Raw genomic sequence first — 13,632 nt, 5'->3', positions numbered from 1 at the left:
TTCATTCAGGACTTCCAGGCTGAGGTCAGCATCTGTATCCGACCTGTATAGATGAAAAGGCTCTTTGTGACTCAAAACCGAGTTTGTTCTCTGGCTGCTGACTTCCTCCCACCAGGACGGCCATCCACAGGGCCCGTTTCTCTTCCCCCACCGTGACCACAGCGTGTGGGTCACTCCTCTCTCGTGCCAGTGTGGACCTGGGAGCTGTCACGGCCGCGGTCCCTCTCTGTAGGAGGCAGAGGGCTGGGGGCCGGGGCCACAGGGCAGGGAGAGCTCTCCCACTCGAGAGGATGGACCGCTCCTGCCACAGAGCCAGCAGAGTAGGGGTGGGGTGGGAAGGTCATTTCGGGCCAAGGGACCGGCATACACAAAGGCTCAGAGTAGGAGGGCTTGGTGGTGAGAAGGCTGGTGTCCCAAAGCTCTGACTGAGTTAGTGGAGGGGCAGTGACCTGAGCTGAAGTGGGAGATGGCCTTCTGGCCTCCGGGGGGGGGGGGGGGGGGGGACTTCTGCATACTTTGCCGAGGGGCCTGGTCTTCATCCCAAGGGCAGTGGGGAGCCAGGGAACGGGCCCAGGCAGGGGGAGGCACGCCCGGACCTTCATGGAGAACTTGAGGGTGCTCGGGTGCCTGAGAGGGACCCAGTGAGAAGCTGGGATGGTGTCCCCAGGAGCAGAGGTGGGGAACAGTGGGGTTGAGGGGAAGGGGCTGGCCAGGCAAGTCTCCCTGAAGCCTGGGGGCTGAGTGGGTTCCTGCCCCCTCTCCCCCTCACCAGAGGGTGACGGACTGAGCACCTCCAGGCACAGGCAGCCCGTTGGGGGGCTCAGGACCTGAGTGTACATGCCTCTAGGTTCCCCGGGCGGGGGCCAGGCGGGAGCCCTCCGCAGGGGGCGTGCCTGGAGGCCCCAGCTCGTCCCTTCTGCACTGGGAGCCGGCCCCACCCTGCCCGCCTCTCCAAAGCCTGGCCCCCAGCCTCGGCACTGCAGCATGGCACCCCATAGCAGGTGAGAAGAGGCGGAGGCGACAGAGCCTGCACACACAGTGTGAACCCCAAGCCTCCAGTCTGCTAATTAAACCGCTTCCTGACAAAACCCAGACTTTAGCGGGTGGGTGTGGGAGCGAGGGCGGGAGCCGGTCTGTGGGCAGCCGCAGGAGGCCTGGCTGCCTGGCCAGCGGGCCTGGACCACCGCCGCCGGCACCCACCCTCGGAGGCAGACCGCTGGAACATGGGGGGAGGGGTGGGGGAGAGGGCCGCCGACCGTGCCCAGAGCAGAGAAGCCAACAGCTCCAGGGTCCCAGGGGGCTGCTCTTCCCGGGCAGCTTTTCAGAGAGGAGATGTGGTATTCCCGCCCCCCCCCCCCCGCCCCCCGTGGGATGTCTCTCTCCCTCTCCACGTGTGGGCTGGAGCCGGGACCTGGGAAGCAAAGGCAGCTGCGGCCGGAGGTGGCTTGGAATTCGCTCCCATCTCCTGGCGCTGGGCTGGCAGAACAGCCCAGGGAGCGAACTGGCCCACACTGCTGGCACCCGCTGCCTGCCTGCCTGCCTGGGCCCAGCAGCCCCTCCTTTGCACCGTCTGGGGGGGGCCTGGAGGCCTGACTCTGCGAGTTGAGGGTGCTGCCCCACAGTGCAGCCGAGCACCAGGGGGACCTAGAAAGACCACCGTGTGGGCACAGTCATCCCTGGGCGGCAATGGAACAGAAGAACAGACAGGCACCCGAAGGGGCCTCCTGCACCTGGAGTGCTGTGTGCCTCGGAAATTGCCCGCGAGTGTGGGCGGGCAGCAGGAGGAACCCCCGTGCCCCGGGGAGCCGCGAGAGTGGGCGAGGGGCCAGGGCACGGCCCAGGGCAGCTGGGCTCAGCCAGGCCCAGGATCGCTGCCCTCAGCCTCTGGAGGGGGAGGCTGAAGCGGGGCGGAGGAGGAGGGGAAGAGCACCCAGCCCTCCACGGGCCTGCCCCTCTGCCCCCAGGGAGGGCACAGTGGCTGGAGTCTGCGCACACACGACAGGGGACAGGAAGAGAGGCCCGGGCCTGCATGAGGCTCTGTGCCTACTGCCTGCTGCCCCCTGGGAAGGAGGCTGCCTGCCGGCCTAACGCTACCCAGCAGGCCCTGGTGTAACTCAGCTCCCACACACAAGGGTCTGTACCCAGCCCCAAGGGGATCCCGGGGATCCTGGGGGATGACGGGTCTGGTGTGCCAGCAAAGGCCAGACCTTTCGCGGGAAATTGGCCCACTTTTGCTGGTGGAACAGTGGCTGTGCCCTCAGCTGAGGTCGGCGGTGGAGTCTGGAGGCAGAGGCCCTGGACCCCTGGCCACGCTGGCTATGAAACGGGTCCTACACGGCTCTTATGCAGCTGTTTGAAGCAGCACTTTGCTGGTGAGTCTGGTGTGGGGCCTCTGGGGGGGAGGGGGTCACAGCTGGAGGCCCGCCCCCCCCCCCCCCCCCAGAGAGAAGGCTAAGGAGCTTTTAGAACCCAGGCTCTGCTCAAGGGGTTGTCACCTTCCCTCCTCTGCCACACACTTCCCTCCACCGGCTCCCCAGCCTCAGATTCCTTCAGGAGCCCTGCTCTGTACAGAGAAGGTGCCATGATCCGGTATGTGCCCTGGGGACCATCAGCACCCACTCTCTAGCTGTTGGGTTCAAATGCCAGTCGTCCGCAGACCACCACCACCCCCCCCCACCCCCCGACCACACTGAAAGCCACAAGCTAGGGATCCAAGGCCGTGCACTTGCGCCGTCCGAGTTACCTGGGTGCGGCTGGCGGAAGTTGCCTTTTCTTCCGGAAGGGTCCACTTCCCTCCCGCCAAATGTGCCCGCTTCTGGCCCCCAGGGACAGGAGCCCTTTCGCCTGGCTCCCCCGGCTTTCCAGTTTCCCTGAACCATGGAAGCCGGTGCCAAGGGATTTTCGTCTCCGTGTTGGAAATCTCCCACCCCTCCCCTCCTTCCCGTAAACACACTCTCCGGCCGAGAGAGCGACACCGCGCACCCTGGCCGCGCGCGCGGCCAGACTTTGTTAATATTTACAGCGAGTGGCTCAGAAAGCTATTAGCTTCCTTTTCTTGTTAATTGAAAGAGGAGAAAATGGTTGTAACACTTCAAAAGGACTTAAAGCGCAGTCTGAGAGACCAGCTGAATAAGGAGAAAGGGAAAAAAGAGCGACCGACCACGTAAAATAAAAGGAAGAAAGGAAGCCCACACCTCACGCGTCACGCGAGGGTGGACTGGTGCTCCTTCTCCGTCTCGGCAGACGCCTGGCTTTCCTCTGAGGTTTCCTCATTGCTGCTCATTGTATATTTTCCTTTTCATTTGGGAGCCTGCCTTAAGGAGAGAAGGAGGAAGAAAAAGGATTCGAGGTGCACTTTTGTTAATAACGAGGCTCTTTGAAGCCGCGGCTGACGAGGCCCCTGGTATCTTTGCTCCTGGGGCACACGAGGCCTGGCCTTGCCCGGCACCTACAAGCCCAGGGGCTTCCCTGATCGGTGGCCACCAACACACAGGCATTCACTTCCCGGGATGCAGGCCCAGATGGGGCACTGGGCTAAAGCCATTCCCGGGCCCCTGACCTGGCTGGGTGTACCTTGGGGAAGCACTTGGGCCTCAGTCCCCTGTGGACCCTAGGGACAGCCAGGGATGCCACGGTCATGAGAGGGGTGGGGACTTTCTGAATCCCTGTAGACGAGGAGCTGGAGGTCCAGCCTTGCCAAGCCTCTGGCCTCTGTGGTCCGCCTCCCCAGGCCACTTTTCCTAGAGATCAAGGATTCCTCCTTCTGTACCTACACATTCAGCTTCTGGACTGTGCCCTGAGATGTTAGCGACCAAACATCTCTGCCAGGCTCCCTGCCATCAGATAGGGGCAGATTGGGTGACTCAAGAGGCTTTCACTCCGAGAGCCTGCCTTTCAGTTCAGGCTGACAAGTGTCCCCTCCTTCAGGAAGTCCCTGGCCTCTGGCACCCTGCCCTCTATCAGCCTGGCTTTCTCTGTTTCTACAGAACAAGGTAGATGCCTGTAGCAAGCACGGAGGGGCCCAGCTCCTGCGTCTGGATGGGCTGCAGTAAAGGGAGGCCAGACCGTGCATTGAAGGAGGTCCCCTCCACCCTGCTCCGTCCCTGCTTGTGCGCTGATCCGACCAGGCAGCAACCCTGTTCTGCTCTTGGGCCCTACAACAGGCACAGCCACACTGCAGGGCAGGAGGCCCTGGGGAGGCCACAGGTGGCTGGGGCAGGGACCGAGGGGCAGACAGGACTCTTCAGGGACGACAGCACTCTCCTGCCCTTGGGTTTCTGGACAGCTGACCCGGAGAAGGAAGACCAACCTGTTCTGGGGGGACCAGAGATCTAGAAAGACCAGGAGGGATGTACGGGGAGGGATTCCATTAAGGAAGAAATGGGTAACAGACAGAGATGCCCAAAGATGGCCCAGACTGCCGTGGAGGGGAGGTGTCAGGCCGGGACTTGAAGACCCCCTAGCAGAGAGGTGGGATGGCAGTGAACCTGGCCCACCCAGGCTTCCTCCCCTTGAGGCCTGCTCCCGCGGCCACACTGTCACCGCCCCCCCCCCTCCGCCGATTCATCCCCATTCAGCCTCGGTCCTCCTCAGGGCTCCCCCCACCCTGGCCCTCGCACTGTCCACCCGGGATTCTAACCGTCTTGCCCCCCCCCCCCTTCAGCTGTGAGCTCTTAAGGGCACAGATGGTGCCAGCAGCAGTGACAACAGCCTAGCTAACTTGACAGAGTTCTGCCAGTGGCCCCGGGCACAGAGCTAAGCGTTTTACGGGGATGATCCAACAGCAACACGAGCAACCCTGAATTAAGTCTGAGGCAGGCAGTATTCATCCATCACCTCTCTGAGCCCACAGGCACTATTATTCCCATTTCGATTTTCCACCTGAGGAAACAAGCATCCTGGAGCCCGCCCTAGTCACACAGTGGGTCCGCTGTGGCGCCTGAACACAAACCCACTCTCGTCTTGGTTCCGTGCCCCATACTCTGGGCCCCCAACAGGATTTCCTGTGTGGCCAGGGACTAAGGGCTGTGCTCAAACCGGTGGAGGCTGCAGGCTGGCACTCCCTCCCCAGGTTCACAGGGCCATGAGCATGTTAAAGGCTCTGAGAAGTCCTGCTGCAAAGATACCAATTTAGCTCTGTCCGCTCGGGCAGTTACCTGGTAACCTCCCAGGATTCTCTGTGTTCTTCAAAGCGTGCCCCGGGAGATGCCTCAGGCATCCATTTAACCAGTCTTTGGTGGATGCCTGCTGTGTACCGGGTAGTGGGCTTTCCAGTGACGTGCAGTGGTGAGGGCAGGCGTGTCCTTGCCCTCTGCCCGCCCCCCCACCCCAGCACGCAGCTCAGTGCCTGGCACATAGGAGGCACACACACATTGAGCAAATGAGAACTGAATGAGAGGGACAGTGGATGGGGCTGAGGAGCTGACTCAGTCTCTGCCCTGAGCTGCCCCATATGTCCTCCTCCTCCTCCAGTCCTGGACCCACTGCCAGCCCACTGGCCAGGCTCAGCCTCAGTCTTCCCCACGATACGGGCATCCAGGCGGGCTAAGAGCAGCCTGCCCCTGGAAGGCCCACCAGGCCTCCTCGCATGCCGGCAGGTCAGAGCCCGCGGCCCCTTCTCGGGGGGGCGGGGGGCGGCCCACCAGGCCCAGTACCTCCTCCCTTCCCTTCCAGCTCTGTGGCTCCGGCCTTGACATTCCAATCACATCCCCCAGGCCTGCCTGGAATACTAATTCTCCCAAGATGAAACCGTCCATGTTTAATTTTTTTTAAAAGCCAGGCGGAAAGAAAAGACAAGAAACGGGGAGGCATCCGTGGGTGGAAGTCGGAGCCCTCCTTCGAGCTCTGTTCAGAGCTTCTCTGGGCGGCTGGCCTCGAAGCCACCAGCCACCCTGGGTGGTCACTGGCTTGGGAGGGTTATTTTTTGAGGCCCTCAGGTGGGAGCCCCTTTAAAAGTGGACAGCCAGGCAAGTTAGGCTTCTGCCCCTCTCCTATCAGAAGACAGAGCCTGAGGCCTCCCTGGTGGGGGGGGGCTGGGGTCAGCTGGGGACAGAGGGCTGGAGTGGCAGGACCAACATGGGAGAGCCCAGAGTGGGCTCCATCTGAGAGCGAGGCCAGAGGCCACGGGGTACGGGGAAGAGGGGCTGGACGGCAGGGACAGGGAGAGTGCTTCAGCGCTGGATGACCTTGGACGAGCCCTTCCCCGCTCTGGGCCTCGGTGGCCACCCTGGAGCACTAAAACATGGCTGTTCTTTGGGTTGGGAGGGCTGTTACAGGAAGACTAGGGTCGAGCCCCTCTTGCAGCTTCAACCCCGGTGTTACTTGGGGTCATGTGTCATGTCTCTGGGCATCGGCTTCCGTACCCACGAGGTGGGGGACCGAGGGAAGCTTCTTACAGACCTGTGGTGAGGGTTCCAGGCAGCACGGGGTGAGCGCCCTAAGGACCAGCCTGGCACCCCACGCACATATACCATCACCCGCCAGACAGGTGCACTCAGGAAAACTTCTTCTTCCCCCGCCTGCCCCCGGCCCTCAGCCCCGACCGCCTGGGGAAGCGCCCTCTCACGCCAGCCCGACCCCGGCGGGGTGCCACCTCCCCCACAAGATCCCAGTGTCACAGTCTAATGTCCCCAGAGGGACGGATGAAATTGTAACGGCAGGAAACATGACAGAACATGAAACATGATGAAATCAGCTACATAAATTATGAAATCCAAATCCTAGCCCGGCTCCTTCCGCAGCGGGGGAAGGTGCTGGCAGATGCCCCGCAGGCCGGAGGCTCTGGGTGGAGACCATGGGGCACCCTGAGCCCCTTGACTGAGCACTGGGAGCACTGGGAGCACTGGCTGCCCACGGCTTCAGCTGCCCCGCCTCCATGCCCTCCCCCGCCCCTCCTCCTCCTCCTCCTCCTCCTCCTCCTCCTCCTCCTCCAGGGAGCTTCAGGGAGACAGAGCCCTGAATGGCCCAGGGTCAGAGGCTGGGCCCTGCCTCCATGAGATACGACGCTTTCCATTTCTACTCTGCGTCTCCCATGGATCAGACTCCGGTCAAGGCCATGGCCGGACTGGTCCCTTCCGCTGCCCTCTCCCCGTTCGCTTCCTCCCTTAGATTTTCCCTGGGAGCTTGGACGTAGGACAAACCCCCAGCTGCTCGGTGGAGAGATCCACCACTGCTTCTCCCTGCCCCGTTTTATTATTTTTTTTAAATAGTTCTCCTTTTCAGTTTTTTAGTTATTTTATTCTGCTGTTTATTCTTTTAATTTTATTTATGTATTTTAAGAGAGAGAGGGTGCAGTGGGGAAGGGGCAGAGAGAGAGGCTCCTGTTCGTGCGGAGCCTGATGTGGGGCTCGAACCCATGAATCCGTGAGATCACGACCTGAGCTGAAGTCAGATGCTTAACCGACTGAACCACCCAGGCGCCCCCTCCCTGCCCCGTTTTAGTCTTAGGACACCTCTGCCACGGAACGTGGGCCTGAATGGCGGTCAGGGACGAGGCCTGGGCCTGCGCAGTCCTCTAGCTGCCGGCCCCTCCCATCTAGGCAGCCGGCCCTGCCCCCAGCCTCCACTTCCTCCCTCCTCCCTGGGCACAGCCTCCCCAGTCCCCACCCCGGCCCTTGCAGCCACCTGTGAGCGCTAGGCTGGTACAGGCAGGGTGACTCCAAGCAGACGTAAGCACGTTTTGGCCACCTCTCCTCCGCTGCGGGGGCTGTGACATAAATTATTATCGACCCAATGCCGGCTGGGGCTGGAGACGAGATGGGGAAATAAAGCACTGGGCTCAATAATTGTGCCCTGCTGGCTGAATTTACTTATTTGTGGCTTTCCTACCCACTGGGAAACGCGACGCTGAGTAACTGCTGACTATTAGGCTCCCGGACGGAGAAACACCCTCGGATCCATCTCCCGAGGACAGGCGAGGGCCGGAGACCCGCACGCTCCTCCCGCGGGCCCCATTGGGTCTGCTTTGGTTTTCCCAGGACCCCTCTTGTGTCGAATCCCGGTCCTGCTCCACCAGGTAGAGGGCTTCTTCTCCATGTTACAGATGGGGAGACTGAGGCACAGAGATGGACCTTGCTGCGGGTCCCGGTTTGCCTGCGACTTTCCCAGTTGCAGCCGGGCACCCGGGGCAGGTGGCCGCCTCACCCTGGTCTCCCGGCTAGTAACCGGCAGAGCGCAGGCTGCACCCTGCTCCTTCTGACCTAGAGCCCATGGGTGCTCTTAACCGACGTGCAAGGCCACCCCCTTCACCGTCACCCACCCGCCCATCGGCTTGTTCGGAGGCCCGTGAGATCGCTCCCCAGCCTGCTCTGGGACCAGGAGGCTGCTGACTCCTGGACCTGTGGCCTCTGGCTGGGCATGGCCACAGGGAGCCCCAGTGGCTCGCTCAGAGGGAGGGAGGAGAGCCTGGTGAAGCTTGGGTGCCCTGGCTGCGTCCCCTCCCTTTCCGGGTGACCCTTTCCACAGCTTCAGCCATTCTCTTCCTGGTTTCCCTGATGCCGCCCATGACTCTGTGAACACCCCCTTCGATACACTCTGATCCCTGCCACGTGATAAGGGAATAGCTGCTTCCACCCACTGGGAACCCACTGAGTGCCGTGCACCACGTTCAAAGTCTTTTACTATCCGCGTGGACTTGTTTCATACTGTTCTTTTTTTTTTTTTTTTAAGTTTATTTATTTATTCTGAGAGAGAGAGAAAGCATGCAGGGAGGGAGACAGAGAATCCTAAGCAGGCTGCACACTGTCAGCGCAGAGCCCGATGCGGGGCTCGAACCCACAAACCGTGAGATCATGACCTGAGCCGAAATCAAGAGTCACATGCTTAACCGACCGAGCAAGCCAGGCGCCCCGTTGTTTCATGCTCGTAATGACCCACTGAGGAAGCATATCGTCCCCATTTCACAGACAAGGCGACTGAGACCCAGAAAGGGGTCACAGAGCTGATAAGGGCAGCCTGGCTCTGAGTCCGTGTGGATGGAAAAACTAAAACCCACCCACCCAGAGGAGGAGGGACCCGATCGAGGCCAGGAGAGACAAACCGCAAAGGGCTGGCAGTCTTAGAGCATAGAGACCAGAGGCGATGCCGCCTGGCGGAAGGTGTCCCGGGGCGCGTGACACAGTGTTGGGCCCTGCCAGACGGACGGGTGGGTACAGAGGCCGAGGGTCCGGCGTGGAGGGGCTGGGAGCAGGCTGGAAACTAGAGGCTATGCTGAGCCGTCCAGGGTGGGGAGGAGGGGAGACAGCTGCCTCCTGAGGACCCCCGAGCCAGGCAGCTGTACCCAAGGCAGCACGGGGACTATGGCATCCCACAGCTCCACGGCTGGTGGCCACCGTCCCCGCTGCCACCTGCAGGTCAGAGTAGGGTCAGCCTTCTGCTGTCCTGGGTGAGCAGGGAAAGGAGAGGCTGGCTTACTGCTCAGTCTCGCCTTCACACGCCGCAGCCCTGCAAGGAGCACGTGCATGCCTCCCTTTCACCGGCGAGGGATCTGAAGCTCCCAGAGCGGCCACGTCCGAGGTCACTCTGCCTTGGAGGGGCAGAGTTGTGGCTGAACCCGGCCCCTCTGCCCCCAGGTCCCTGCTGCCCCTCCCCAACCCCGGGCCTCATGACGCACAGGTCTTTCCATCTCCTGGCTACAGCCCCCCAGGGCACGGGCCTGTCCCCTCCCCAGAGGAGGCAGCAACTTTTACAGACTCACCCTGGAGGAGTTCCCCAGGTGGCTCAACTTTATTTTTGCCAAGCACTTTCTGAGTAACAGAGTCCCTGGGGCCCTGGGGTGAGGGCAGGAGATTCACGGGGGCCCAGGAGCCCATGGGAGGAGCAGAGGAGGAGGCCGGGAGACACGGGCGGTGATGGGGGCACGAACTCCCCTTCCGACATGATCCGGCCCTCTCCTCCCTCTTCCTCGCCCCAGAAATAAGGAGTTAAGCCTTTGTCTCCCCCCTGCCCGCCCTTTCGGAGCTTCCAGAACAGCCCAAGGAAAGTAGTCAGTGGATCACCATAGTGCAGCGAAGCCCTCGCTGGGCCAGGCGTCCAGCCTCCCCTCCGGCCTCCAGCCATTCACATCCAGGCTGCAGAGAGTGAGGCTGGCTTGAGGCTGTGCCCACTCCACTGGCTACTGTCGCCTCGGGGCAAGCCTGGGACCTGGGTCCCTGCTTCCCAGCCTAAGCTCCAGCAAGGAGCGGTGATGGAGGGGGGTGTGCCCAGCTTGACACTGCTGGTCCTAGCTCCCCGGGGACACGGCTTGCTGGGTGGGAACCAGATACACCCCAGGGGCCCTCCCTCGGCCTAGGCGCTCCCTGGTGCCCTAAGCAGGAGCCCTAGGGAGAACAAGGGCGCCAAGGTGTGGGGGCCTGGCCTGACCTACAGCCTGGGAAGGTCGGGCAGGGTGTGGAAGGGGAGGAGGGGGGTCAGGGGGATGAGCTCCTTGAAGGGGCAACTCCTCGGCCCTGATCCGCCCCCATGTCTCCCCCCTACCGCCAGGCGGCAGAAGCAGCCTCCCCTGTCTGGCCCCTCTGGGAGGGGACAGCGGCAGGCTTATTTCCCTTCTGTGCCCCTGGGGGCCTTGCAGAGGGTCTAGCTCTGGGCACTGAGATGGGGCTGGGGTCCCAAGGAAACAGGAAGGCAGGCTGTGTGGGTTTCCCGGCCTGCGAGCCCCTGTGCAGGTGCGCAAATCTTGGCCTCACGTAACTGCACCATCATTTACGTTAATGCGTCTGTGGTCCACGTTTGGGTGCGGGTGAAATATGGCCCCGCATCGTTTACTGGTGGGAATGTTAATTGTGCGCGGCTGGCGGAGGACAAATATGCATTTGGGGGGTGTAGATCACCGTGGCAGCCGCCCCAGGAGGCGGCGGGGTGGCCACTGTGTGGGTAAAGGCAGGGCCCAGGGGTCATGAAGGGAGGGGAACGGGTCTGGGGTGAGCCAGGCACCTTGCATTAGGACGCCACGGGTTGGGTGACACTCCTGGTGACAGCCAGGAGATGGGGGGCAGGGAAGGGGGCCTGCACGTGGAAAAGGCTTCCCTGGTTTGCCTCTCTGCGCCCCTGCCGTGAAGGAGAGTGGACGGCGTCGGCCCCTGAAGGGTCAGGCAAAGGCTGGCAGGCCCGCTTGCTTCCCACCGCCATCCCTCCCATGGGCTGCGGAAGTCACGGGGCGGGCCGAGGGCGACAGTGCAAGTCCTACCCGCTGCTCCTGTGCTGCCTGGACACCTGGGCATGTCACAGACCCCTCATTGCTGTCACCTGTACCGCAGGCATGATCTCCCCCCCCCCCCCCCCGTTTCTTTCTTCCCTAAACGTGGATTGAACTTGTACCGTCTAATTCCTGAAGCAGGAGCAGGACTCAGCAGGCAGGCAGAAGGCTGGCTTTGAGCAGGCACGAAGAGAAGCCCAGTGGGGGAGGGTGGGGGGGGGGCAGCTAGCTGGGGTCGCATGGGGAAGGGGTCTGGACTTCATCCTGAGGGCGGTGGGGTGCCACAGGGGAGAACGGAGCAGGACGGGGTGGGGGAGGGACAGGTTTGACTTGAGAGTAGAAAGCTGGGGGAGGGGAGGGCTGGGGGCCCGCACAGGAATGTTCTAGCCTCTGAGCAGGGAGGTGGTCACCGGAACGAGATATGAAGGTACGAGCCTGTACACCTGGGGTGGCTCATTTACACCTCCAGAGAACAGCAAATAAACAAATAACAGAAGCTTCCCGTTGACCATGCCTGGGGGCCTGGGGCAGGGTGACCAGCCCTTCATTTCCCTGCACAGCCCTGGGGGCTCACCATACCAGTCCAGCCTCCCAGCCGGGGACCCATGTCTGGGCACACCCAAAATGCATGCCCCGCCCCCCCGCCCCGGCCCCAGCGCTCTGGGGGAGGGGAGCAAAGGGAGGAGGCCCGCGGGTTTCCCAACCAGCTCCTGCAAATGGGTACAAGGCCACCTCGCCATCTGGTGCGGGCAGGGGCTGTGGGGGACGGGCAGGGGCACCCAGGCCACCTCTCTGACAGGGCCCGGTTGGTGGTGGCCACCAAGAAGAGCCTACTTTCTTTGGCCCCAGAGCTTTCTCTACATCACCTCCCTTATTCCTCCCCACATCCCTACCTACAGGGGATGCTATTATTCCCCCACTTAATGGCCGAGCACACTGAGGCCCCGAGAAGTTAGGAAACTGACCTAAGTTGGTCCTGCCTGGCAAGAGGTGGAACTGCGATTTGAACCCGGGCCTTTCTGACGGCAGAGCCCTAGCCCAGGCCTTCAGGGCCCCTGGCTGATGACACCAAGCTTCCACCTGGGACAGGACCATCTCCAGTGGCCGGTGGCCAGTGGGACCCCCAGGCCTATCTATGCACTACTGTCCCTTCTCCCCAAAGCAGGCAGGCCCTGTTGTCCCACAGTCACACACAGCATGGGACGAGGCTGTCCCAGTGCCCGCCCAGGCTGCGGCTTGCGATAGACCTGGTGGACGGGTGGCCGGGGCCGGACTTGGAAGATTTATGAGCCGGTTAAAATTTAATTCGGGTGGAAGATCCCGGCCATCCAAGCCAGCTGCCCCAGACAAATGGCCTCGTCCCTGCCGGCTCCCGCCCACTAGCCCCGGGGCTGGGCCTGGCCCCGGTGCCCGTCCTTCCCTAACTCTCCTTCCCCGGAAGGCAGGCCGCCGCCCACAGAGAAATCATAGCACCGAATTTGATTTGGGGTGGGAGCAGCGGGCGATGAGCCTTGTTTGCACTTCAGCTCCAAATGGAACCGGACACAATTGGCTTTGGGCGAGAACTGCCTCTGCCCGGGCCTCCCCGTGTGCCCAGGGACAGCACTGCCTCCGAAAGAGCCTCCCCAAGCCCTCCAGTCCTCATCGCCAGGGGCGCCAGCCCTGGGCACCCCACCTGTTCACACAGACATGCCCTGCCCTTCCCTGCCCTGCTGCCCTCTGTCTCTGGCACCCTGATCCTCCCTACGGCCCAACTGCTGGACTTGAGTCCCAGACATGCTGGGGGTCTGGACTTCACCCTGAACCTCTTATACTGAACCTCTCAGAGCCTCAGTTTTCTCGTCTGTAAAATGGGACAATCTATAAAATAGGCCCGACTCTTATGAGCTGGCACGGTAATGTAAAGGGTTAGAATGACACCTACATGTGGTCCCCCCACTTCACCTCTTTGGACCTGGGGTGCAGCCTTGGATTTGCCCAGTCTGGTTGGATAAGGAACGCCACTGGGGCTCCCGGGGGCATGCGGTGTGGTAGCCCAAGCACATGGACAGAGTGGCCCCTGTGCACAACCCTGCTTCCTCCTGGCCGATTCCCTCCTGAGTGGCCCCGTCACCGTTCTCACCCCACTACCTACCACATGCTGGGTCCCTCCTAGGTGCTCTCCTGAGTAAGCACTGTGCACCCATTTTACAGATATGAAAAGTGAGGCTCAGAGAGCTGAAGAAATTGCCCGAGGGCTCTTTAGAGGTCAGCGGGATGATCCAAGCACAGCCCCTTTGACCCAGAGCTCACTCTCTGCCCGCTGTCCCCTGCAACTTCTGCTACTTTCCGGCTCCTGTCTAAGTGGGGGGGGGGGGGGTGTCACAGAGAGGGGAGGGGGAGCTGGGCAGGGAAGAGACAAGGCAGGACCTGGGGGCCCCCTCCATTCTGCTGGGGGACAG

General features: G+C 61.9%; 1 protein-coding gene and 2 long non-coding RNA genes across 4 annotated transcripts in view; 2 read left to right on the top strand and 1 right to left on the bottom strand.

The window, feature by feature from the left end:
- LOC131488068 (uncharacterized) overlaps window positions 1-13,632 on the bottom strand; it is a 63,536-nt gene that overhangs the window by 8,916 nt on the left and 40,988 nt on the right. The gene's annotated exons all lie outside the window — the stretch shown is intronic.
- Window positions 1-13,632, top strand: part of MACROD1 (mono-ADP ribosylhydrolase 1) — an 81,816-nt gene that overhangs the window by 58,345 nt on the left and 9,839 nt on the right. The gene's annotated exons all lie outside the window — the stretch shown is intronic.
- LOC131488069 (uncharacterized) lies at window positions 2,681-7,807 on the top strand. Its single transcript, XR_009250070.1, has 2 exons — window positions 2,681-4,470; window positions 5,473-7,807. It is a non-coding gene; the product is annotated as an uncharacterized LOC131488069 (long non-coding RNA).

The sequence above is a fragment of the Neofelis nebulosa genome, chromosome 10 (genome assembly GCF_028018385.1).
Source record: "Neofelis nebulosa isolate mNeoNeb1 chromosome 10, mNeoNeb1.pri, whole genome shotgun sequence".
Lineage (NCBI taxonomy): Eukaryota > Metazoa > Chordata > Mammalia > Carnivora > Felidae > Neofelis > Neofelis nebulosa.
This window is presented reverse-complemented; position numbering and strand designations above follow the sequence as displayed.